The sequence below is a fragment of the Ambystoma mexicanum genome, chromosome 11 (genome assembly GCF_040938575.1).
Source record: "Ambystoma mexicanum isolate Mex_15411 chromosome 11, UKY_AmexF1_1, whole genome shotgun sequence".
Taxonomy (NCBI): domain Eukaryota; kingdom Metazoa; phylum Chordata; class Amphibia; order Caudata; family Ambystomatidae; genus Ambystoma; species Ambystoma mexicanum.
In genome coordinates, this window is record NC_090934.1 from 21,642,567 (window position 1) to 21,667,268 (window position 24,702).

Below are 24,702 nucleotides of genomic sequence, written 5' to 3' on the forward strand. Positions count from 1 at the left end.
AGCCAGTGTTTGGGACCTAGCTCGGGAGCAGCGGAGCGCTGCACGGGAGTGCCTAGCCAGTGTTCGGGACCTAGCTCGAGAGCAGCAGAGCGCTGCACGGGGAGGGCGTAGCCGGTGTTCTGGACCTAGCTCGAGAGCAGCGGAGCGCTGCACATGGAGTGCGTAGCCAGTGTTTGGGACTTAGCTCGAGAGCAGTGGAGTGCTGCACAGGGAATGTTTAGCCAGTGTTTGGGACCCAGCTCGAGAGCAGTTGAGCACTGCACAGGGAGTGCGTAGCCAGTGTTCGGGACCTAGCTCGAGAGCAGTGGAGTGCTGCACAGGGAGTGCATAGCCAGTGTTTGGGATGTAGCTCGAGAGCAGCGGAGCGCTGGACAGGGAGTGCGTTGTCAGTGTTTCGGCTCTATCTAGTTCGAGAGCAGCAGAGCGCTGCAAAGGGAGTGCGTAGCCGTGTTTGGGGTCTATCTAGCTCAAGAGCAGCGGAGCGCAGCACAGGGAGTACGTAGCCAGTGTTTGGGACCTAGCTCGAGAGCAGCGGAGCGCTGCACAGGGAGTGCGTAGCCAGTGTTTGGGACCTAGCTCGGGAGCAGCGGAGTGCTGCACAGGGAGTGCCTAGCCAGTGTTCGGGACCTAGCTCGAGAGCAGCAGAGCGCTGCACAGGGAGGGAGTAGCCGGTGTTCGGGACCTAGCTCGAGAGCAGCGGAGCGCTGCACTTGGAGTGCGTAGCCAGTGTTTGGGAGCTAGCTTGAGAGCAGTGGAGTGCTGCACAGGGAGTGTGTTGCCAGTGTTTGGGACAAGGCTCGAGAGCAGCGGAGCACTGCACAGGGAGTGCGTAGCCAGTGTTTGTGATCTAGCTCGAGAACAGCAGAGTGATGCACTGGGAGTGCATAGCCAGTGTTTGGGACCTAGCTCCAGAGCAGCGGAGTGCTGCACAGGAAGTGCGTAGCCAGTGTTCGGGTCCTAACTCGAGAGCAGCGGAGCGCTGCACACGGAGTGCCTAGCCAGTGTTCGGGATCTAGCTCGAGAGCAGCGTTCCACTGCACAGGGAGTGCCTAGCCAGTGTTTGGGACCTAGCTCGAGAGCAGCGGAGCGCTGCACATGGAGTGTGTAGCCAGTGTTTGGGACCTAGCTTGAGAGCAGCGGAGCACTGCACAGGGAGTGCCTAGCCAGTGTTTGGGATCTAGCTCGAGAGCAGCAGAGCGCTGCACAGCGAGGGAGTGTGTTGCCAGTGTTTGGGACCTAGCTTGAGAGCAGCAGAGCGTTGCACAGGGAGTGCGTAGCCCGTGTTTGGGACCTAGCTCAAGAGCAGCGGAGCACTGGACAGGGTGTGCATAGCCCGTGTTTGTGATGTAGCTCGAGAGCAGCGGAGCGCTGCACAGGGAGTGCGTAGCCAGTGTTTGGGAGCTAGCTCAAGAGCAGAGAAGCACTGCACAGGCAGTGCGTAGCCAGTCTTTGGGACCTAGCAGGGAGTGCGTAAGAGCGATGCACAGGGAGTGTGTAGCCAGTGTTTGGGATCTAGCTCGAGAGCAGCAGAGTGTTTGGGATCTAGCTCGAGAGTAGCAGAGAGCTGCACAGGGAGTTCGTAGCCAGTGTTTGGGGTCTCTCTAGCTCGAGAGCAGTGGAGCGCTGCACAGGGAGTGCGTAGCCAGTGTTTGGGACCTAGCTCGGGAGCAGCGGAGCTCTGCACAGGGAATGCCTAGCCAGTGTTTGGGACCTAGCTCGAGAGCAGCAGAGCACTGCACGGGGAGGGCATAGCCGGTGTTCGGGACCTAGCTCGAGAGCAGCGGAGCGCTGCACATGGAGTGCGTAGCCAGTGTTTGGGACTTAGCTCGAGAGCAGTGGAGTGCTGCACAGGGAGTGCATAGCCAGTGTTTGGGACCTAGCTCGAGAGCAGCGGAGCGCTGCACAGGGAGTGCGTAGCCAGTGTTTGTGATCTAGCTCGAGAGCAGCGGAGCGCTGCACTGGGAGTGTGTAGCCAGTGTTTGGGACCTAGCTCAAGAGCAGCAGAGCGCTGTACAGGGAATACATAGCCAGTGTTTCGAGAACTAGCTCGAGAGAAGCAGAGCACTGCACAGGGAGTGCCTAGCCAGTGTTTGGGATCTAGCTCGAGAGCAGCGGAGCGCTCCAAAGGGAGTGCCTAGCCAGTGTTTTGGATCTAGCTCGAGAGCAGCAGAGCGCTGGACAGGGAGTGTGTTGCCAGTGTTTGGGACAAGGCTCGAGAGCAGCGGACCACTGCACAGGGAGTGCGTAGCCAGTGTTTGTGATCTAGCTCGAGAACAGCGGAGTGCTGCACAGGAAGTGCGTAGCCAGTGTTCGGGTCCTAACTCGAGAGCAGCGGAGCGCTGCACAGGGAGTGCCTAACCAGTGTTCGGGATCTAGCTCGAGAGCAGCGTTCCGCTGCACAGGGAGTGCCTAGCCAGTGTTTGGGACCTAGCTCGAGAGCAGCGGAGCACTGCACAGGGAGTGCCTAGCCAGTGTTTGGGATCTAGCTCGAGAGCAGCAGAGCGCTGCACAGCGAGGGAGTGTGTTGCCAGTGTTTGGGACCTAGCTCGAGAGCAGCAGAGCGCTGCACAGGGAGTGCGTAGCCCGTGTTTGTGATCTAGCTCAAGAGCAGCGGAGCGCTGCACTGGGAGTGTGTAGCCAGTGTTTGGCACCTAGCTCAAGAGCAGCGGAGCGCTGCACAGGGAGGGCGTAGCCGGTGTTCGGGACCTAGCTCGAGAGCAGCGGAGCGCTGCACATGGAGTGCGTAGCCAGTGTTTGGGACCTAGCTGAAGAGCAGTGGAGTGCTACACAGGGAGTGCGTAGCCAGTGTTTGGGACCTAGCTTGAGAGCAGCGGAGCGCTGCACAGGGAGTGCGTAGCCGGTGTTTGGGACCTAGCTCGGGAGCAGCGGAGTGCTGTACAGGGAGTGCCTAGCCAGTGTTCGGGACCTAGCTCGAGAGCAGCAGAGCGCTGCACAGGGAGGGAGTAGCCGGTGTTCGGGACCTAGCTCGAGAGCAGCGGAGCGCTGCACATGGAGTGCGTAGCCAGTGTTTGGGAGCTAGCTTGAGAGCAGTGGAGTGCTGCACAGGGAGTGCGTAGCCAGTGTTTGGGACCTAGCTCGAGAACAGCGGGACACTGCACAGGGAGTGCCTAGCCAGTGTTCGGGATCTAGCTTGAGAGCAGAGGAGCGCTCCAAAGGGAGTGCCTAGCCAGTGTTTGGGATCTAGCTCGAGAGCAGCAGAGCGCTGGACAGGGAGTGTGTTGCCAGTGTTTGGGACCTAGCTCGAGAGCAGCGGAGCGATGCACAGGGAGTGCGTAGCCAGTGTTTGTGATCTAGCTCGAGAGCAGCGGAGCGCTGCACTGGGAGTGTGTAGCCAGTGTTTGGGACCTAGCTCGAAAGCAGCAGAGCGCTGCACAGGGAGGGCTTAGCCGGTGTTCGGGACCTAGCTCGAGAGCAGCGGAGCGCTGCACATGGAGTGCGTAGCCAGTGTTTGGGACCTAGCTCAAGAGCAGTGGAGTGCTACACAGGGAGTGCATAGCCAGTGTTTGGGACCTAGCTCGAGAGCAGCGGAGCACTGCACAGGGAGTGCCTAGCCAGTGTTCGGGATCTAGCTTGAGAGCAGAGGAGCGCTTCAAAGGGAGTGCCTAGCCATTGTTTGGGATCTAGCTCGAGAGCAGCAGAGCGCTGGACAGGGAGTGTGTTGCCAGTGTTTGGGACCTAGCTCGAGAGCAGCGGAGCGCTGCACAGGGAGTGCGTAGCCAGTGTTTGTGATCTAGCTCGAGAGCAGCGGAGCGCTGCACTGGGAGTGTGTAGCCAGTGTTTGGGACCTAGCTCAAGAGCAGCGGAGCGCTGTACAGGGAATACATAGCCAGTGTTTCGAGAACTAGCTCGAGAGAAGCAGAGCACTGCACAGGGAGTGGCTAGCCAGTGTTTGGGATCTAGCTCGAGAGCAGCGGAGCGCTCCAAAGGGAGTGCCTAGCCAGTGTTTTGTATCTAGCTCGAGAGCAGCAGAGCGCTGGACAGGGAGTGTGTTGCCAGTGTTTGGGACAAGGCTCGAGAGCAGCGGAGCACTGCACAGGGAGTGCGTAGCCAGTGTTTGTGATCTAGCTCGAGAACAGCAGAGTGCTGCACTGGGAGTGCATAGCCAGTGTTTGGGACCTAGCTCCAGAGCAGCGGAGTGCTGCACAGGAAGTGCGTAGCCAGTGTTCGGGTCCTAACTCGAGAGCAGCGGAGCGCTGCACACGGAGTGCCTAGCCAGTGTTCGGGATCTAGCTCGAGAGCAGCGTTCCACTGCACAGGGAGTGCCTAGCCAGTGTTTGGGACCTAGCTCGAGAGCAGCGGAGCGCTGCACATGGAGTGTGTAGCCAGTGTTTGGGACCTAGCTTGAGAGCAGCGGAGCACTGCACAGGGAGTGCCTAGCCAGTGTTTGGGATCTAGCTCGAGAGCAGCAGAGCGCTGCACAGTGAGGGAGTGTGTTGCCAGTGTTTGGGACCTAGCTTGAGAGCAGCAGAGCGTTGCACAGGGAGTGCGTAGCCCGTGTTTGGGACCTAGCTCAAGAGCAGCGGAGCACTGGACAGGGTGTGCATAGCCCGTGTTTGTGATGTAGCTCAAGAGCAGCGGAGCGCTGCACAGGGAGTGCGTAGCCAGTGTTTGGGAGCTAGCTCAAGAGCAGAGAAGCACTGCACAGGCAGTGCGTAGCCAGTCTTTGGGACCTAGCAGGGAGTGCGTAAGAGCGATGCACAGGGAGTGTGTAGCCAGTGTTTGGGATCTAGCTCGAGAGCAGCAGAGTGTTTGGGATCTAGCTCGAGAGTAGCAGAGCGCTGCACAGGGAGTTCGTAGCCAGTGTTTGGGGTCTCTCTAGCTCGAGAGCAGCGGAGCGCTGCACAGGGAGTGCGTAGCCAGTGTTTGGGACCTAGCTCGGGAGCAGCGGAGCTCTGCACAGGGAATGCCTAGCCAGTGTTTGGGACCTAGCTCGAGAGCAGCAGAGCGCTGCACGGGGAGGGCATAGCCGGTGTTCGGGACCTAGCTCGAGAGCAGCGGAGCGCTGCACATGGAGTGCGTAGCCAGTGTTTGGGACTTAGCTCGAGAGCAGTGGAGTGCTGCACAGGGAGTGCATAGCCAGTGTTTGGGACCTAGCTCGAGAGCAGCGGAGCGCTGCACAGGGAGTGCGTAGCCAGTGTTTGTGATCTAGCTCGAGAGCAGCGGAGCGCTGCACTGGGAGTGTGTAGCCAGTGTTTGGGACCTAGCTCAAGAGCAGCAGAGCGCTGTACAGGGAATACATAGCCAGTGTTTCGAGAACTAGCTCGAGAGAAGCAGAGCACTGCACAGGGAGTGCCTAGCCAGTGTTTGGGATCTAGCTCGAGAGCAGCGGAGCGCTCCAAAGGGAGTGCCTAGCCAGTGTTTTGGATCTAGCTCGAGAGCAGCAGAGCGCTGGACAGGGAGTGTGTTGCCAGTGTTTGGGACAAGGCTCGAGAGCAGCGGAGCACTGCACAGGGAGTGCGTAGCCAGTGTTTGTGATCTAGCTCGAGAACAGCGGAGTGCTGCACAGGAAGTGCGTAGCCAATGTTCGGGTCCTAACTCGAGAGCAGCGGAGCGCTGCACAGGGAGTGCCTAACCAGTGTTCGGGATCTAGCTCGAGAGCAGCGTTCCGCTGCACAGGGAGTGCCTAGCCAGTGTTTGGGACCTAGCTCGAGAGCAGCGGAGCACTGCACAGGGAGTGCCTAGCCAGTGTTTGGGATCTAGCTCGAGAGCAGCAGAGCGCTGCACAGCGAGGGAGTGTGTTGCCAGTGTTTGGGACCTAGCTCGAGAGCAGCAGAGCGCTGCACAGGGAGTGCGTAGCCCGTGTTTGGGACCTAGCTCGAGAGCAACGGAGCACTGGACAGGGTGTGCATAGCCCGTGTTTGTGATGTAGCTCGAGAGCAGCGGAGCGCTGCACAGGGAGTGCGTAGCCAGTGTTTGGGAGCTAGCTCAAGAGCAGAGAAGCCCTGCACAGGCAGTGCGTAGCCAGTCTTTGGGACCTAGCAGGGAGTGCGTAAGAGCGATGCACAGGGAGTGTGTAGCCAGTGTTTGGGATTTAGCTTGAGAGCAGCAGAGTGTTTGGGATCTAGCTCGAGAGTAGCAGAGCGCTGCACAGGGAGTGCGTAGCCAGTGTTTGGGGTCTCTCTAGCTCGAGAGCAGCGGAGCGCTGCACAGGGAGTGCGTAGCCAATGTTTGGGACCTAGCTCGGGAGCAGCGGAGAGCTGCACAGGGAATGCCTAGCCAGTGTTCGGGACCTAGCTCGAGAGCAGCAGAGCGCTGCACGGGGAGGGCGTAGCAGGTGTTCGGGATCTAGCTCGAGAGCAGCGGATCGCTGCACATGGAGTGCGTAGCCAGTGTTTGGGACTTAGCTCGAGAGCAGTGGAGTGCTGCACAGGGAGTGCATAGCCAGTGTTTGGGACCTAGCTCGAGAGCAGCGGAGCACTGCACAGGGAGTGCCTAGCCAGTGTTCGGGATCTAGCTTGAGAGCAGAGGAGCGCTCCAAAGGGAGTGCCTAGCCAGTGTTTGGGATCTAGCTCAAGAGCAGCAGAGCGCTGCACAGTGAGGGAGTGTGTTGCCAGTGTTTGGGACCTAGCTCGAGAGCAGCGGAGCGCTGCACAGGGAGTGCGTAGCCAGTGTTTGGGACCTAGCTCGGGAGCAGCGGAGCGCTGCACGGGAGTGTGTAGCCAGTGTTTGGGACCTAGCTCAAGAGCAACAGAGCTCTGCAGAGGGAGTGTGTAGCCAGTGTTCAGGACCTAGATCAAGAGAAGCTGAGTGCTGAACAGCGAGTGCCTAGCCGGTGTTCGGGACCTAGCTCGAGAGCAGCGGAGCACTGCACAGGGAGGGCGTAGCCAGTGTTTCGGACCTAGCTCGAGAGCAGCGGAGCGCTGCACATGGAGTACGTAGCCAGTGTTTGGGACCTAGCTCGAGAGCAGCGGAGCACTGCACAGGGAGTGCCTAGCCAGTGTTTGGGATCTAGCTCAAGAGCAGCAGAGCGCTGCACAGTGAGGGAGTGTGTTGCCAGTGTTTGGGACCTAGCTCGAGAGCAGCGGAGCGCTGCACAGGGAGTGCGTAGCCAGTGTTTGGGACCTAGCTCGGGAGCAGCGGAGCGCTGCACGGGAGTGCCTAGCCAGTGTTCGGGACCTAGCTCGAGAGCAGCAGAGCGCTGCACGGGGAGGGCGTAGCCGGTGTTCTGGACCTAGCTCGAGAGCAGCTGAGCGCTGCACATGGAGTGCGTAGCCAGTGTTTGGGACTTAGCTCGAGAGCAGTGGAGTGCTGCACAGGGAATGTTTAGCCAGTGTTTGGGACCCAGCTCGAGAGCAGTTGAGCACTGCACAGGGAGTGCGTAGCCAGTGTTCGGGACCTAGCTCAAAAGCAGTGGAGTGCTGCACAGGGAGTGCATAGCCAGTGTTTGGGATGTAGCTCGAGAGCAGCGGAGCGCTGGACAGGGAGTGCGTTGTCAGTGTTTCGGCTCTATCTAGTTCGAGAGCAGCAGAGCGCTGCAAAGGGAGTGCGTAGCCGTGTTTGGGGTCTATCTAGCTCAAGAGCAGCGGAGCGCAGCACAGGGAGTACGTAGCCAGTGTTTGGGACCTAGCTCGAGAGCAGCGGAGCGCTGCACAGGGAGTGCGTAGCCAGTGTTTGGGACCTAGCTCGGGAGCAGTGGAGTGCTGCACAGGGAGTGCCTAGCCAGTGTTCGGGACCTAGCTCGAGAGCAGCAGAGCGCTGCACAGGGAGGGAGTAGCCGGTGTTCGGGACCTAGCTCGAGAGCAGCGGAGCGCTGCACTTGGAGTGCATAGCCAGTGTTTGGGAGCTAGCTTGAGAGCAGTGGAGTGCTGCACAGGGAGTGCGTAGCCAGTGTTTGGGACCTAGCTCGAGAACAGCGGGACACTGCACAGGGAGTGCCTAGCCAGTGTTCGGGATCTAGCTTGAGAGCAGAGGAGCGCTGCACAGGGAGTGCGTAGCCAGTGTTTGTGATCTAGCTTGAGAGCAGTGGGGTGCTGCACAGGGAGTGCGTAGCCAGTGTTTGGGACCTAGCTCGAGAACAGCGGGACACTGCACAGGGAGTGCCTAGCCAGTGTTCGGGATCTAGCTTGAGAGCAGAGGAGCGCTCCAAAGGGAGTGCCTAGCCAGTGTTTGGGATCTAGCTCGAGAGCAGCAGAGCGCTGGACAGGGAGTGTGTTGCCAGTGTTTGGGACCTAGCTCGAGAGCAGCGGAGCTCTGCACAGGGAGTGCGTAGCCAGTGTTTGTGATCTAGCTCGAGAGCAGCGGAGCGCTGCACTGGGAGTGTGTAGCCAGTGTTTGGGACCTAGCTCGAAAGCAGCAGAGCGCTGCACAGTTAGGGCTTAGCCGGTGTTCGGGACCTAGCTCGAGAGCAGCAGAGCGCTGCACATGGAGTGCGCAGCCAGTGTTTGGGACCTAGCTCAAGAGCAGTGGAGTGCTACACAGGGAGTGCATAGCCAGTGTTTGGGACCTAGCTCGAGAGCAGCGGAGCACTGCACAGGGAGTGCCTAGCCAGTGTTCGGGATCTAGCTTGAGAGCAGAGGAGCGCTTCAAAGGGAGTGCCTAGCCAGTGTTTGGGATCTAGCTCGAGAGCAGCAGAGCGCTGGACAGGGAGTGTGTTGCCAGTGTTTGGGACCTAGCTCGAGAGCAGCGGAGCGCTGCACAGGGAGTGCGTAGCCAGTGTTTGTGATCTAGCTCGAGAGCAGCGGAGCGCTGCACTGGGAGTGTGTAGCCAGTGTTTGGGACCTAGCTCAAGAGCAGCGGAGCGCTGTACAGGGAATACATAGCCAGTGTTTTGAGAACTAGCTCGAGAGAAGCAGAGCACTGCACAGGGAGTGCCTAGCCAGTGTTTGGGATCTAGCTCGAGTGCAGCGGAGCGCTCCAAAGGGAGTGCCTAGCCAGTGTTTTGGATCTAGCTCGAGAGCAGCAGAGCGCTGGACAGGGAGTGTGTTGCCAGTGTTTGGGACAAGGCTCGAGAGCAGCGGAGCACTGCACAGGGAGTGCGTAGCCAGTGTTTGTGATCTAGCTCGAGAACAGCGGAGTGCTGCACAGGAAGTGCGTAGCCAGTGTTCGGGTCATAACTCGAGAGCAGCGGAGCGCTGCACACGGAGTGCCTAGCCAGTGTTCGGGATCTAGCTCGAGAGCAGCGTTCCACTGCACAGGGAGTGCCTAGCCAGTGTTTGGGACCTAGCTCGAGAGCAGCGGAGCGCTGCACATGGAGTGTGTAGCCAGTGTTTGGGACCTAGCTCAGAGCAGCGGAGCGCTGCACAGGGAGTGCGTAGCCAGTGTTTGTGATCTAGCTTGAGAGCAGTGGAGTGCTGCACAGGGAGTGCGTAGCCAGTGTTTGGGACCTAGCTCGAGAACAGCGGGACACTGCACAGGGAGTGCCTAGCCAGTGTTCGGGATCTAGCTTGAGAGCAGAGGAGCGCTCCAAAGGGAGTGCCTAGCCAGTGTTTGGGATCTAGCTCGAGAGCAGCAGAGCGCTGGACAGGGAGTGTGTTGCCAGTGTTCGGGACCTAGCTCGAGAGCAGCAGAGCGCTGCACAGGGAGGGAGTAGCCGGTGTTCGGGACCTAGCTCGAGAGCAGCGGAGCGCTGCACTTGGAGTGCGTAGCCAGTGTTTGGGAGCTAGCTTGAGAGCAGTGGAGTGCTGCACAGGGAGTGTGTTGCCAGTGTTTGGGACAAGGCTCGAGAGCAGCGGAGCACTGCACAGGGAGTGCATAGCCAGTGTTTGTGATCTAGCTCGAGAACAGCAGAGTGCTGCACTGGGAGTGCATAGCCAGTGTTTGGGACCTAGCTCCAGAGCAGCGGAGTGCTGCACAGGAAGTGCGTAGCCAGTGTTCGGGTCCTAACTCGAGAGCAGCGGAGCGCTGCACACGGAGTGCATAGCCAGTGTTCGGGATCTAGCTCGAGAGCAGCGTTCCACTGCACAGGGAGTGCCTAGCCAGTGTTTGGGACCTAGCTCGAGAGCAGCGGAGCGCTGCACATGGAGTGTGTAGCCAGTGTTTGGGACCTAGCTTGAGAGCAGCGGAGCACTGCACAGGGAGTGCCTAGCCAGTGTTTGGGATCTAGCTCGAGAGCAGCAGAGCGCTGCACAGCGAGGGAGTGTGTTGCCAGTGTTTGGGACCTAGCTTGAGAGCAGCAGAGCGTTGCACAGGGAGTGCGTAGCCCGTGTTTGGGACCTAGCTCAAGAGCAGCGGAGCACTGGACAGGGTGTGCATAGCCCGTGTTTGTGATGTAGCTCGAGAGCAGCGGAGCGCTGCACAGGGAGTGCGTAGCCAGTGTTTGGGAGCTAGCTCAAGAGCAGAGAAGCACTGCACAGGCAGTGCGTAGCCAGTCTTTGGGACCTAGCAGGGAGTGCGTAAGAGCGATGCACAGGGAGTGTGTAGCCAGTGTTTGGGATCTAGCTCGAGAGCAGCAGAGTGTTTGGGATCTAGCTCGAGAGTAGCAGAGCGCTGCACAGGGAGTTCGTAGCCAGTGTTTGGGGTCTCTCTAGTTCGAGAGCAGTGGAGCGCTGCACAGGGAGTGCGTAGCCAGTGTTTGGGACCTAGCTCGGGAGCAGCGGAGCTCTGCACAGGGAATGCCTAGCCAGTGTTTGGGACCTAGCTCGAGAGCAGCAGAGCGCTGCACGGGGAGGGCATAGCCGGTGTTCGGGACCTAGCTCGAGAGCAGCGGAGCGCTGCACATGGAGTGCGTAGCCAGTGTTTGGGACTTAGCTCGAGAGCAGTGGAGTGCTGCACAGGGAGTGCATAGCCAGTGTTTGGGACCTAGCTCGAGAGCAGCGGAGCGCTGCACAGGGAGTGCGTAGCCAGTGTTTGTGATCTAGCTCGAGAGCAGCGGAGCGCTGCACTGGGAGTGTGTAGCCAGTGTTTGGGACCTAGCTCAAGAGCAGCAGAGCGCTGTACAGGGAATACATAGCCAGTGTTTCGAGAACTAGCTCGAGAGAAGCAGAGCACTGCACAGGGAGTGCCTAGCCAGTGTTTGGGATCTAGCTCGAGAGCAGCGGAGCGCTCCAAAGGGAGTGCCTAGCCAGTGTTTTGGATCTAGCTCGAGAGCAGCAGAGCGCTGGACAGGGAGTGTGTTGCCAGTGTTTGGGACAAGGCTCGAGAGCAGCGGAGCACTGCACAGGGAGTGCGTAGCCAGTGTTTGTGATCTAGCTCGAGAACAGCGGAGTGCTGCACAGGAAGTGCGTAGCCAGTGTTCGGGTCCTAACTCGAGAGCAGCGGAGCGCTGCACAGGGAGTGCCTAACCAGTGTTCGGGATCTAGCTCGAGAGCAGCGTTCCGCTGCACAGGGAGTGCCTAGCCAGTGTTTGGGACCTAGCTCGAGAGCAGCGGAGCACTGCACAGGGAGTGCCTAGCCAGTGTTTGGGATCTAGCTCGAGAGCAGCAGAGCGCTGCACAGCGAGGGAGTGTGTTGCCAGTGTTTGGGACCTAGCTCGAGAGCAGCAGAGCGCTGCACAGGGAGTGCGTAGCCCGTGTTTGTGATCTAGCTCAAGAGCAGCGGAGCGCTGCACTGGGAGTGTGTAGCCAGTGTTTGGCACCTAGCTCAAGAGCAGCGGAGCGCTGCACAGGGAGGGCGTAGCCGGTGTTCGGGACCTAGCTCGAGAGCAGCGGAGCGCTGCACATGGAGTGCGTAGCCAGTGTTTGGGACCTAGCTGAAGAGCAGTGGAGTGCTACACAGGGAGTGCGTAGCCAGTGTTTGGGACCTAGCTTGAGAGCAGCGGAGCGCTGCACAGGGAGTGCGTAGCCGGTGTTTGGGACCTAGCTCGGGAGCAGCGGAGTGCTGTACAGGGAGTGCCTAGCCAGTGTTCGGGACCTAGCTCGAGAGCAGCAGAGCGCTGCACAGGGAGGGAGTAGCCGGTGTTCGGGACCTAGCTCGAGAGCAGCGGGGCGCTGCACATGGAGTGCGTAGCCAGTGTTTGGGAGCTAGCTTGAGAGCAGTGGAGTGCTGCACAGGGAGTGCGTAGCCAGTGTTTGGGACCTAGCTCGAGAACAGCGGGACACTGCACAGTGAGTGCCTAGCCAGTGTTCAGGATCTAGCTTGAGAGCAGAGGAGCGCTCCAAAGGGAGTGCCTAGCCAGTGTTTGGGATCTAGCTCGAGAGCAGCAGAGCGCTGGACAGGGAGTGTGTTGCCAGTGTTTGGGACCTAGCTCGAGAGCAGCGGAGCGCTGCACAGGGAGTGCGTAGCCAGTGTTTGTGATCTAGCTCGAGAGCAGCGGAGCGCTGCACTGGGAGTGTGTAGCCAGTGTTTGGGACCTAGCTCGAAAGCAGCAGAGCGCTGCACAGGGAGGGCTTAGCCGGTGTTCGGGACCTAGCTCGAGAGCAGCGGAGCGCTGCACATGGAGTGCGTAGCCAGTGTTTGGGACCTAGCTCAAGAGCAGTGGAGTGCTACACAGGGAGTGCATAGCCAGTGTTTGGGACCTAGCTCGAGAGCAGCGGAGCACTGCACAGGGAGTGCCTAGCCAGTGTTCGGGATGTAGCTTGAGAGCAGAGGAGCGCTTCAAAGGGAGTGCCTAGCCATTGTTTGGGATCTAGCTCGAGAGCAGCAGAGCGCTGGACAGGGAGTGTGTTGCCAGTGTTTGGGACCTAGCTCGAGAGCAGCGGAGCGCTGCACAGGGAGTGCGTAGCCAGTGTTTGTGATCTAGCTCGAGAGCAGCGGAGCGCTGCACTGGGAGTGTGTAGCCAGTGTTTGGGACCTAGCTCAAGAGCAGCGGAGCGCTGTACAGGGAATACATAGCCAGTGTTTCGAGAACTAGCTCGAGAGAAGCAGAGCACTGCACAGGGAGTACCTAGCCAGTGTTTGGGATCTAGCTCGAGAGCAGCGGAGCGCTCCAAAGGGAGTGCCTAGCCAGTGTTTTGTATCTAGCTCGAGAGCAGCAGAGCGCTGGACAGGGAGTGTGTTGCCAGTGTTTGGGACAAGGCTCGAGAGCAGCGGAGCACTGCACAGGGAGTGCGTAGCCAGTGTTTGTGATCTAGCTCGAGAACAGCAGAGTGCTGCACTGGGAGTGCATAGCCAGTGTTTGGGACCTAGCTCCAGAGCAGCGGAGTGCTGCACAGGAAGTGCGTAGCCAGTGTTCGGGTCCTAACTCGAGAGCAGCGGAGCGCTGCACACGGAGTGCCTAGCCAGTGTTCGGGATCTAGCTCGAGAGCAGCGTTCCACTGCACAGGGAGTGCCTAGCCAGTGTTTGGGACCTAGCTCGAGAGCAGCGGAGCGCTGCACATGGAGTGTGTAGCCAGTGTTTGGGACCTAGCTTGAGAGCAGCGGAGCACTGCACAGGGAGTGCCTAGCCAGTGTTTGGGATCTAGCTCGAGAGCAGCAGAGTGCTGCACAGCGAGGGAGTGTGTTGCCAGTGTTTGGGACCTAGCTTGAGAGCAGCAGAGCGTTGCACAGGGAGTGCGTAGCCCGTGTTTGGGACCTAGCTCAAGAGCAGCGGAGCACTGGACAGGGTGTGCATAGCCCGTGTTTGTGATGTAGCTCAAGAGCAGCGGAGCGCTGCACAGGGAGTGCGTAGCCAGTGTTTGGGAGCTAGCTCAAGAGCAGAGAAGCACTGCACAGGCAGTGCGTAGCCAGTCTTTGGGACCTAGCAGGGAGTGCGTAAGAGCGATGCACAGGGAGTGTGTAGCCAGTGTTTGGGATCTAGCTCGAGAGCAGCAGAGTGTTTGGGATCTAGCTCGAGAGTAGCAGAGCGCTGCACAGGGAGTTCGTAGCCAGTGTTTGGGGTCTCTCTAGCTCGAGAGCAGCGGAGCGCTGCACAGGGAGTGCGTAGCCAGTGTTTGGGACCTAGCTCGGGAGCAGCGGAGCTCTGCACAGGGAATGCCTAGCCAGTGTTTGGGACCTAGCTCGAGAGCAGCAGAGCGCTGCACGGGGAGGGCATAGCCGGTGTTCGGGACCTAGCTCGAGAGCAGCGGAGCGCTGCACATGGAGTGCGTAGCCAGTGTTTGGGACTTAGCTCGAGAGCAGTGGAGTGCTGCACAGGGAGTGCATAGCCAGTGTTTGGGACCTAGCTCGAGAGCAGCGGAGCGCTGCACAGGGAGTGCGTAGCCAGTGTTTGTGATCTAGCTCGAGAGCAGCGGAGCGCTGCACTGGGAGTGTGTAGCCAGTGTTTGGGACCTAGCTCGAGAGCAGCAGAGCGCTGTACAGGGAATACATAGCCAGTGTTTCGAGAACTAGCTCGAGAGAAGCAGAGCACTGCACAGGGAGTGCCTAGCCAGTGTTTGGGATCTAGCTCGAGAGCAGCGGAGCGCTCCAAAGGGAGTGCCTAGCCAGTGTTTTGGATCTAGCTCGAGAGCAGCAGAGCGCTGGACAGGGAGTGTGTTGCCAGTGTTTGGGACAAGGCTCGAGAGCAGCGGAGCACTGCACAGGGAGTGCGTAGCCAGTGTTTGTGATCTAGCTCGAGAACAGCGGAGTGCTGCACAGGAAGTGCGTAGCCAATGTTCGGGTCCTAACTCGAGAGCAGCGGAGCGCTGCACAGGGAGTGCCTAACCAGTGTTCGGGATCTAGCTCGAGAGCAGCGTTCCGCTGCACAGGGAGTGCCTAGCCAGTGTTTGGGACCTAGCTCGAGAGCAGCGGAGCACTGCACAGGGAGTGCCTAGCCAGTGTTTGGGATCTAGCTCGAGAGCAGCAGAGCGCTGCACAGCGAGGGAGTGTGTTGCCAGTGTTTGGGACCTAGCTCGAGAGCAGCAGAGCGCTGCACAGGGAGTGCGTAGCCCGTGTTTGGGACCTAGCTCGAGAGCAGCGGAGCACTGGACAGGGTGTGCATAGCCCGTGTTTGTGATGTAGCTCGAGAGCAGCAGAGCGCTGCACAGGGAGTGCGTAGCCCGTGTTTGGGACCTAGCTCGAGAGCAGCGGAGCACTGGACAGGGTGTGCCTAGCCAGTGTTTGGGACCTAGCTCGAGAGCAGCAGAGCGCTGCACGGGGAGGGCATAGCCGGTGTTCGGGACCTAGCTCGAGAGCAGCGGAGCGCTGCACATGGAGTGCGTAGCCAGTGTTTGGGACTTAGCTCGAGAGCAGTGGAGTGCTGCACAGGGAGTGCATAGCCAGTGTTTGGGACCTAGCTCGAGAGCAGCGGAGCGCTGCACAGGGAGTGCGTAGCCAGTGTTTGTGATCTAGCTCGAGAGCAGCGGAGCGCTGCACTGGGAGTGTGTAGCCAGTGTTTGGGACCTAGCTCGAGAGCAGCAGAGCGCTGTACAGGGAATACATAGCCAGTGTTTCGAGAACTAGCTCGAGAGAAGCAGAGCACTGCACAGGGAGTGCCTAGCCAGTGTTTGGGATCTAGCTCGAGAGCAGCGGAGCGCTCCAAAGGGAGTGCCTAGCCAGTGTTTTGGATCTAGCTCGAGAGCAGCAGAGCGCTGGACAGGGAGTGTGTTGCCAGTGTTTGGGACAAGGCTCGAGAGCAGCGGAGCACTGCACAGGGAGTGCGTAGCCAGTGTTTGTGATCTAGCTCGAGAACAGCGGAGTGCTGCACAGGAAGTGCGTAGCCAATGTTCGGGTCCTAACTCGAGAGCAGCGGAGCGCTGCACAGGGAGTGCCTAACCAGTGTTCGGGATCTAGCTCGAGAGCAGCGTTCCGCTGCACAGGGAGTGCCTAGCCAGTGTTTGGGACCTAGCTCGAGAGCAGCGGAGCACTGCACAGGGAGTGCCTAGCCAGTGTTTGGGATCTAGCTCGAGAGCAGCAGAGCGCTGCACAGCGAGGGAGTGTGTTGCCAGTGTTTGGGACCTAGCTCGAGAGCAGCAGAGCGCTGCACAGGGAGTGCGTAGCCCGTGTTTGGGACCTAGCTCGAGAGCAGCGGAGCACTGGACAGGGTGTGCATAGCCCGTGTTTGTGATGTAGCTCGAGAGCAGCGGAGCGCTGCACAGGGAGTGCGTAGCCAGTGTTTGGGAGCTAGCTCAAGAGCAGAGAAGCCCTGCACAGGCAGTGCGTAGCCAGTCTTTGGGACCTAGCAGGGAGTGCGTAAGAGCGATGCACAGGGCGTGTGTAGCCAGTGTTTGGGATTTAGCTTGAGAGCAGCAGAGTGTTTGGGATCTAGCTCGAGAGTAGCAGAGCGCTGCACAGGGAGTGCGTAGCCAGTGTTTGGGGTCTCTCTAGCTCGAGAGCAGCGGAGCGCTGCACAGGGAGTGCGTAGCCAATGTTTGGGACCTAGCTCGGGAGCAGCGGAGAGCTGCACAGGGAATGCCTAGCCAGTGTTCGGGACCTAGCTCGAGAGCAGCAGAGCGCTGCACGGGGAGGGCGTAGCAGGTGTTCGGGATCTAGCTCGAGAGCAGCGGATCGCTGCACATGGAGTGCGTAGCCAGTGTTTGGGACTTAGCTCGAGAGCAGTGGAGTGCTGCACAGGGAGTGCATAGCCAGTGTTTGGGACCTAGCTCGAGAGCAGCGGAGCACTGCACAGGGAGTGCCTAGCCAGTGTTCGGGATCTAGCTTGAGAGCAGAGGAGCGCTCCAAAGGGAGTGCCTAGCCAGTGTTTGGGATCTAGCTCAAGAGCAGCAGAGCGCTGCACAGTGAGGGAGTGTGTTGCCAGTGTTTGGGACCTAGCTCGAGAGCAGCGGAGCGCTGCACAGGGAGTGCGTAGCCAGTGTTTGGGACCTAGCTCGGGAGCAGCGGAGCGCTGCACGGGAGTGTGTAGCCAGTGTTTGGGACCTAGCTCAAGAGCAACAGAGCTCTGCAGAGGGAGTGTGTAGCCAGTGTTCAGGACCTAGATCAAGAGAAGCTGAGTGCTGAACAGCGAGTGCCTAGCCGGTGTTCGGGACCTAGCTCGAGAGCAGCAGAGCACTGCACAGGGAGGGCGTAGCCAGTGTTTCGGACCTAGCTCGAGAGCAGCGGAGCGCTGCACATGGAGTACGTAGCCAGTTTTTGGGACCTAGCTCGAGAGCAGCGGAGCACTGCACAGGGAGTGCCTAGCCAGTGTTTGGGATCTAGCTCAAGAGCAGCAGAGCGCTGCACAGTGAGGGAGTGTGTTGCCAGTGTTTGGGACCTAGCTCGAGAGCAGCGGAGCGCTGCACAGGGAGTGCGTAGCCAGTGTTTGGGACCTAGCTCGGGAGCAGCGGAGCGCTGCACGGGAGTGCCTAGCCAGTGTTCGGGACCTAGCTCGAGAGCAGCAGAGCGCTGCACGGGGAGGGCGTAGCCGGTGTTCTGGACCTAGCTCGAGAGCAGCGGAGCGCTGCACATGGAGTGCGTAGCCAGTGTTTGGGACTTAGCTCGAGAGCAGTGGAGTGCTGCACAGGGAATGTTTAGCCAGTGTTTGGGACCCAGCTCGAGAGCAGTTGAGCACTGCACAGGGAGTGCGTAGCCAGTGTTCGGGACCTAGCTCGAGAGCAGTGGAGTGCTGCACAGGGAGTGCATAGCCAGTGTTTGGGATGTAGCTCGAGAGCAGCGGAGCGCTGGACAGGGAGTGCGTTGTCAGTGTTTCGGCTCTATCTAGTTCGAGAGCAGCAGAGCGCTGCAAAGGGAGTGCGTAGCCGTGTTTGGGGTCTATCTAGCTCAAGAGCAGCGGAGCGCAGCACAGGGAGTACGTAGCCAGTGTTTGGGACCTAGCTCGAGAGCAGCGGAGCGCTGCACAGGGAGTGCGTAGCCAGTGTTTGGGACCTAGCTCGGGAGCAGCGGAGTGCTGCACAGGGAGTGCCTAGCCAGTGTTCGGGACCTAGCTCGAGAGCAGCAGAGCGCTGCACAGGGAGGGAGTAGCCGGTGTTCGGGACCTAGCTCGAGAGCAGCGGAGCGCTGCACTTGGAGTGCGTAGCCAGTGTTTGGGAGCTAGCTTGAGAGCAGTGGAGTGCTGCACAGGGAGTGCGTAGCCAGTGTTTGGGACCTAGCTCGAGAACAGCGGGACACTGCACAGGGAGTGCCTAGCCAGTGTTCGGGATCTAGCTTGAGAGCAGAGGAGCGCTGCACAGGGAGTGCGTAGCCAGTGTTTGTGATCTAGCTTGAGAGCAGTGGGGTGCTGCACAGGGAGTGCGTAGCCAGTGTTTGGGACCTAGCTCGAGAACAGCGGGACACTGCACAGGGAGTGCCTAGCCAGTGTTCGGGATCTAGCTTGAGAGCAGAGGAGCGCTCCAAAGGGAGTGCCTAGCCAGTGTTTGGGATCTAGCTCGAGAGCAGCAGAGCGCTGGACAGGGAGTGTGTTGCCAGTGTTTGGGACCTAGCTCGAGAGCAGCGGAGCGCTGCACAGGGAGTGCGTAGCCAGTGTTTGTGATCTAGCTCGAGAGCAGCGGAGCGCTGCACTGGGAGTGTGTAGCCAGTGTTTGGGACCTAGCTCGAAAGCAGCAGAGCGCTGCACAGGGAGGGCTTAGCCGGTGTTCGGGACCTAGCTCGAGAGCAGCGGAGCGCTGCACATGGAGTGCGCAGCCAGTGTTTGGGACCTAGCTCAAGAGCAGTGGAGTGCTACACAGGGAGTGCATAGCCAGTGTTTGGGACCTAGCTCGAGAGCAGCGGAGCACTGCACAGGGAGTGCCTAGCCAGTGTTCGGGATCTAGCTTGAGAGCAGAGGAGCGCTTCAAAGGGAGTGCCTAGCCAGTGTTTGGGATCTAGCTCGAGAGCAGCAGAGCGCTGGACGGGAGTGTGTTGCCAGTGTTTGGGACCTAGCTCGAGAGCAGCGGAGCGCTGCACAGGGAGTGCGTAGCCAGTGTTTGTGATCTAGCTCGAGAGCAGCGGAGCGCTGCACTGGGAGTGTGTAGCCAGTGTTTGGGACCTAGCTCAAGAGCAGCGGAGCGCTGTACAGGGAATACATAGCCAGTGTTTTGAGAACTAGCTCGAGAGAAGCAGAGCACTGCACAGGGAGTGCCTAGCCAGTGTTTGGGATCTAGCTCGAGTGCAGCGGAGCGCTCCAAAGGGAGTGCCTAGCCAGTGTTTTGGATCTAGCTCGAGAGCAGCAGAGCGCTGGACAGGGAGTGTGTTGCCAGTGTTTGGGACAAGGCTCGAGAGCAGCGGAGCACTGCACAGGGAGTGCGTAGCCAGTGTTTGTGATCTAGCTCGAGAACAGCGGAGTGCTGCACAGGAAGTGCGTAGCCAGTGTTCGGGTCATAACTCGAGAGCAGCGGAGCGCTGCACACGGAGTGCCTAGCCAGTGTTCGGGATCTAGCTCGAGAGCAGCGTTCCACTGCACAGGGAGTGCCTAGCCAGTGTTTGGGACCTAGCTCAAGAGCAGCGGAGCGCTGCACATGGAGTGTGTAGCCAGTGTTTGGGACCTAGCTCAGAGCAGCGGAGCGCTGCACAGGGAGTGCGTAGCCAGTGTTTGTGATCTAGCTTGAGAGCAGTGGAGTGCTGCACAGGGAGTGCGTAGCCAGTGTTTGGGACCTAGCTCGAGAACAGCGGGACACTGCACAGGGAGTGCCTAGCCAGTGTTCGGGATCTAGCTTGAGAGCAGAGGAGCGCTCCAAAGGGAGTGCCTAGCCAGTGTTTGGGATCTAGCTCGAGAGCAGCAGAGCGCTGGACAGGGAGTGTGTTGCCAGTGTTTGGGACCTAGCTCGAGAGCAGCGGAGCGCTGCACAGGGAGTGCGTAGCCAGTGTTTGTGATCTAGCTCGAGAGCAGCGGAGCGCTGCACTGGGAGTGTGTAGCCAGTGTTTGGGACCTAGCTCGAAAGCAGCAGAGCGCTGCACAGGGAGGGCTTAGCCGGTGTTCGGGACCTAGCTCGAGAGCAGCGGAGCGCTGTACATGGAGTGCGTAGCCAGTGTTTGGGACCTAGCTCAAGAGCAGTGGAGTGCTACACAGGGAGTGCATAGCCAGTGTTTGGGACCTAGCTCGAGAGCAGCGGAGCACTGCACAGGGTGTGCCTAGCCAGTGTTCGGGATCTAGCTTGAGAGCAGAGGAGCGCTTCAATGGGAGTGCCTAGCCAGTGTTTGGGATCTAGCTCGAGAGCAGCAGAGCGCTGGACAGGGAGTGTGTTGCCAGTGTTTGGGACCTAGCTCGAGAGCAGCGGAGCGCTGCACAGGGAGTGCATAGCCAGTGTTTGTGATCTAGCTCGAGAGCAGCGGAGCGCTGCACTGGGAGTGTGTAGCCAGTGTTTGGGACCTAGCTCAAGAGCAGCGGAGCGCTGTACAGGGAATACATAGCCAGTGTTTCGAGAACTAGATCGAGAGAAGCAGAGCACTGCACAGGGAGTGCCTAGCCAGTGTTTGGGATCTAGCTCGAGAGCAGCGGAGCGCTCCAAAGGGAGTGCCTAGCCAGTGTTTTGGATCTAGCTCGAGAGCAGCAGAGCGCTGGACAGGGAGTGTGTTGCCAGTGTTTGGGACAAGGCTCGAGAGCAGCGGAGCACTGCACAGGGAGTGCGTAGCCAGTGTTTGGGACCTAGCTCGGGAGCAGCGGAGCGCTGCACAGGAGTGCCTAGCCAGTGTTCGGGACCTAGCTCGAGAGCAGCAGAGCGCTGCACGGGGAGGGCGTAGCCGGTGTTCTGGACCTAGCTCGAGAGCAGCGGAGCGCTGCACATGGAGTGCGTAGCCAGTGTTTGGGACTTAGCTCGAGAGCAGTGGAGTGCTGCACAGGGAATGTTTAGCCAGTGTTTGGGACCCAGCTCGAGAGCAGTTGAGCACTGCACAGGGAGTGCGTAGCCAGTGTTCGGGACCTAGCTCGGGAGCAGCGGAGCGCTGCACGGGAGTGTGTAGCCAGTGTTTGGGACCTAGCTCAAGAGCAACAGAGCTCTGCAGAGGGAGTGTGTAGCCAGTGTTCAGGACCTAGCTCAAGAGAAGCTGAGTGCTGAACAGCGATTGCCTAGCCGGTGTTCGGGACCTAGCTCGACAGCAGCGGTGCACTGCACAGGGAGGGCGTAGCCAGTGTTTCGGACCTAGCTCGAGAGCAGCGGAGCGCTGCACATGGAGTACGTAGCCAGTGTTTGGGACCTAGCTCGAGAGCAGCGGAGCACTGCACAGGGAGTGCCTAGCCAGTGTTTGGGATCTAGCTCAAGAGCAGCAGAGCGCTGCACAGTGAGGGAGTGTGTTGCCAGTGTTTGGGACCTAGCTCGAGAGCAGCGGAGCGCTGCACAGGGAGTGCGTAGCCAGTGCTTGGGACCTAGCTCGGGAGCAGCGGAGCGCTGCACGGGAGTGCCTAGCCAGTGTTCGGGACCTAGCTCGAGAGCAGCAGAGCGCTGCACGGGGAGGGCATAGCCGGTGTTCTGGACCTAGCTCGAGAGCAGCGGAGCGCTGCACATGGAGTGCGTAGCCAGTGTTTGGGAATTAGCTCGAGAGCAGTGGAGTGCTGCACAGGGAATGTTTAGCCAGTGTTTGGGACCCAGCTCGAGAGCAGTTGAGCACTGCACAGGGAGTGCGTAGCCAGTGTTCGGGACCTAGCTCGAGAGCAGTGGAGTGCTGCACAGGGAGTGCATAGCCAGTGTTTGGGATGTAGCTCGAGAGCAGCGGAGTGCTGCACAGGGAGTGCCTAGCCAGTGTTCGGGACCTAGCTCGAGAGCAGCAGAGCGCTGCACAGGGAGGGAGTAGCCGGTGTTCGGGACCTAGCTCGAGAGCAGCGGAGCGCTGCACTTGGAGTGCGTAGCCAGTGTTTGGGAGCTAGCTTGAGAGCAGTGGAGTGCTGCACAGGGAGTGCGTAGCCAGTGTTTGGGACCTAGCTCGAGAACAGCGCGGACACTGCACAGGGAGTGCCTAGCCAGTGTTCGGGATCTAGCTTGAGAGCAGAGGAGCGCTCCAAAGGGAGTGCCTAGCCAGTGTTTGGGATCTAGCTCGAGAGCAGCAGAGCGCTGGACAGGGAGTGCGTTGCCAGTGTTTGGGACCTAGCTCGAGAGCAGCGGAGCGCTGCACAGGGAGTGCGTAGCCAGTGTTTGTGATCTAGCTCGAGAGCAGCGGAGCGCTGCACTGGGAGTGTGTAGCCACTGTTTGGGACCTAGCTCGAAAGCAGCAGAGCGCTGCACAGGGAGGGCTTAGCCGGTGTTCGGGACCTAGCTCGAGAGCAGCGGAGCGCTGCACATGGAGTGCGCAGCCAGTGTTTGGGACCTAGCTCAAGAGCAGTGGAGTGCTACACAGGGAGTGCATAGCCAGTGTTTGGGACCTAGCTCGAGAGCAGCGGAGCACTGCACAGGGAGTGCCTAGCCAGTGTTCGGGATCTAGCTTGAGAGCAGAGGAGCGCTTCAAAGGGAGTGCCTAGCCAGTGTTTGGGATCTAGCTCGAGAGCAGCAGAGCGCTGGACAGGGAGTGTGTTGCCAGTGTTTGGGACCTAGCTCGAGAGCAGCGGAGCGCTGCACAGGGAGTGCGTAGCCAGTGTTTGTGATCTAGCTTGAGAGCAGTGGAGTGCTGCACAGGGAGTGCGTAGCCAGTGTTTGGGACCTAGCTCGAGAACAGCGGGACACTGCACAGGGAGTGCCTAGCCAGTGTTCGGGATCTAGCTTGAGAGCAGAGGAGCGCTCCAAAGGGAGTGCCTAGCCAGTGTTTGGGATCTAGCTCGAGAGCAGCAGAGCGCTGGACAGGGAGTGTGTTGCCAGTGTTTGGGACCTAGCTCGAGAGCAGCGGAGCGCTGCACAGGGAGTGCGTAGCCAGTGTTTGTGATCTAGCTCGAGAGCAGCGGAGCGCTGCACTGGGAGTGTGTAGCCAGTGTTTGGGACCTAGCTCGAAAGCAGCAGAGCGCTGCACAGGGAGGGCTTAGCCGGTGTTCGGGACCTAGCTCGAGAGCAGCGGAGCGCTGCACATGGAGTGCGCAGCCAGTGTTTGGGACCTAGCTCAAGAGCAGTGGAGTGCTACACAGGGAGTGCATAGCCAGTGTTTGGGACCTAGCTCGAGAGCAGCGGAGCACTGCACAGGGAGTGCCTAGCCAGTGTTCGGGATATAGCTTGAGAGCAGAGGAGTGCTTCAAAGGGAGTGCCTAGCCAGTGTTTGGGATCTAGCTCGAGAGCAGCAGAGCGCTGGACAGGGAGTGTGTTGCCAGTGTTTGGGACCTAGCTCGAGAGCAGCGGAGCGCTGCACAGGGAGTGCGTAGCCAGTGTTTGTGATCTAGCTCGAGAGCAGCGGAGCGCTGCACTGGGAGTGTGTAGCCAGTGTTTGGGACCTAGCTCAAGAGCAGCGGAGCGCTGTACAGGGAATACATAGTCAGAGTTTCGAGAACTAGCTCGAGAGAAGCAGAGCACTGCACAGGGAGTGCCTAGCCAGTGTTTGGGATCTAGCTCGAGTGCAGCGGAGCGCTCCAAAGGGAGTGCCTAGCCAGTGTTTTGGATCTAGCTCGAGAGCAGCAGAGCGCTGGACAGGGAGTGTGTTGCCAGTGTTTGGGACAAGGCTCGAGAGCAGCGGAGCACTGCACAGGGAGTGCGTAGCCAGTGTTTGTGATCTAGCTCGAGAACAGCGGAGTGCTGCACAGGAAGTGCGTAGCCAGTGTTCGGGTCCTAACTCGAGAGCAGCGGAGCGCTGCACACGGAGTGCCTAGCCAGTGTTCGGGATCTAGCTCGAGAGCAGCGTTCCACTGCACAGGGAGTGCCTAGCCAGTGTTTGGGACCTAGCTCGAGAGCAGCGGAGCGCTGCACATGGAGTGTGTAGCCAGTGTTTGGGACCTAGCTCAGAGCAGCGGAGCGCTGCACAGGGAGTGCGTAGCCAGTGTTTGTGATCTAGCTTGAGAGCAGTGGAGTGCTGCACAGGGAGTGCGTAGCCAGTGTTTGGGACCTAGCTCGAGAACAGCGGGACCCTGCACAGGGAGTGCCTAGCCAGTGTTCGGGATCTAGCTTGAGAGCAGAGGAGCGCTCCAAAGGGAGTGCCTAGCCAGTGTTTGGGATCTAGCTCGAGAGCAGCAGAGCGCTGGACAGGGAGTGTGTTGCCAGTGTTTGGGACCTAGCTCGAGAGCAGCGGAGCGCTGCACAGGGAGTGCGTAGCCAGTGTTTGTGATCTAGCTCGAGAGCAGCGGAGCGCTGCACTGGGAGTGTGTAGCCAGTGTTTGGGACCTAGCTCGAAAGCAGCAGAGCGCTGCACAGGGAGGGCTTAGCCGGTGTTCGGGACCTAGCTCGAGAGCAGCGGAGCGCTGCACATGGAGTGCGTAGCCAGTGTTTGGGACCTAGCTCAAGAGCAGTGGAGTGCTACACAGGGAGTGCATAGCCAGTGTTTGGGACCTAGCTCGAGAGCAGCGGAGCACTGCACAGGGAGTGCCTAGCCAGTGTTCGGGATCTAGCTTGAGAGCAGAGGAGCGCTTCAATGGGAGTGCCTAGCCAGTGTTTGGGATCTAGCTCGAGAGCAGCAGAGCGCTGGACAGGGAGTGTGTTGCCAGTGTTTGGGACCTAGCTCGAGAGCAGCGGAGCGCTGCACAGGGAGTGCATAGCCAGTGTTTGTGATCTAGCTCGAGAGCAGCGGAGCGCTGCACTGGGAGTGTGTAGCCAGTGTTTGGGACCTAGCTCAAGAGCAGCGGAGCGCTGTACAGGGAATACATAGCCAGTGTTTCGAGAACTAGCTCGAGAGAAGCAGAGCACTGCACAGGGAGTGCCTAGCCAGTGTTTGGGATCTAGCTCGAGAGCAGCGGAGCGCTCCAAAGGGAGTGCCTAGCCAGTGTTTTGGATCTAGCTCGAGAGCAGCAGAGCGCTGGACAGGGAGTGTGTTGCCAGTGTTTGGGACAAGGCTCGAGAGCAGCGGAGCACTGCACAGGGAGTGCGTAGCCAGTGTTTGGGACCTAGCTCGGGAGCAGCGGAGCGCTGCACGGGAGTGCCTAGCCAGTGTTCGGGACCTAGCTCGAGAGCAGCAGAGCGCTGCACGGGGAGGGTGTAGCCGGTGTTCTGGACCTAGCTCAAGAGCAGCGGAGCGCTGCACATGGAG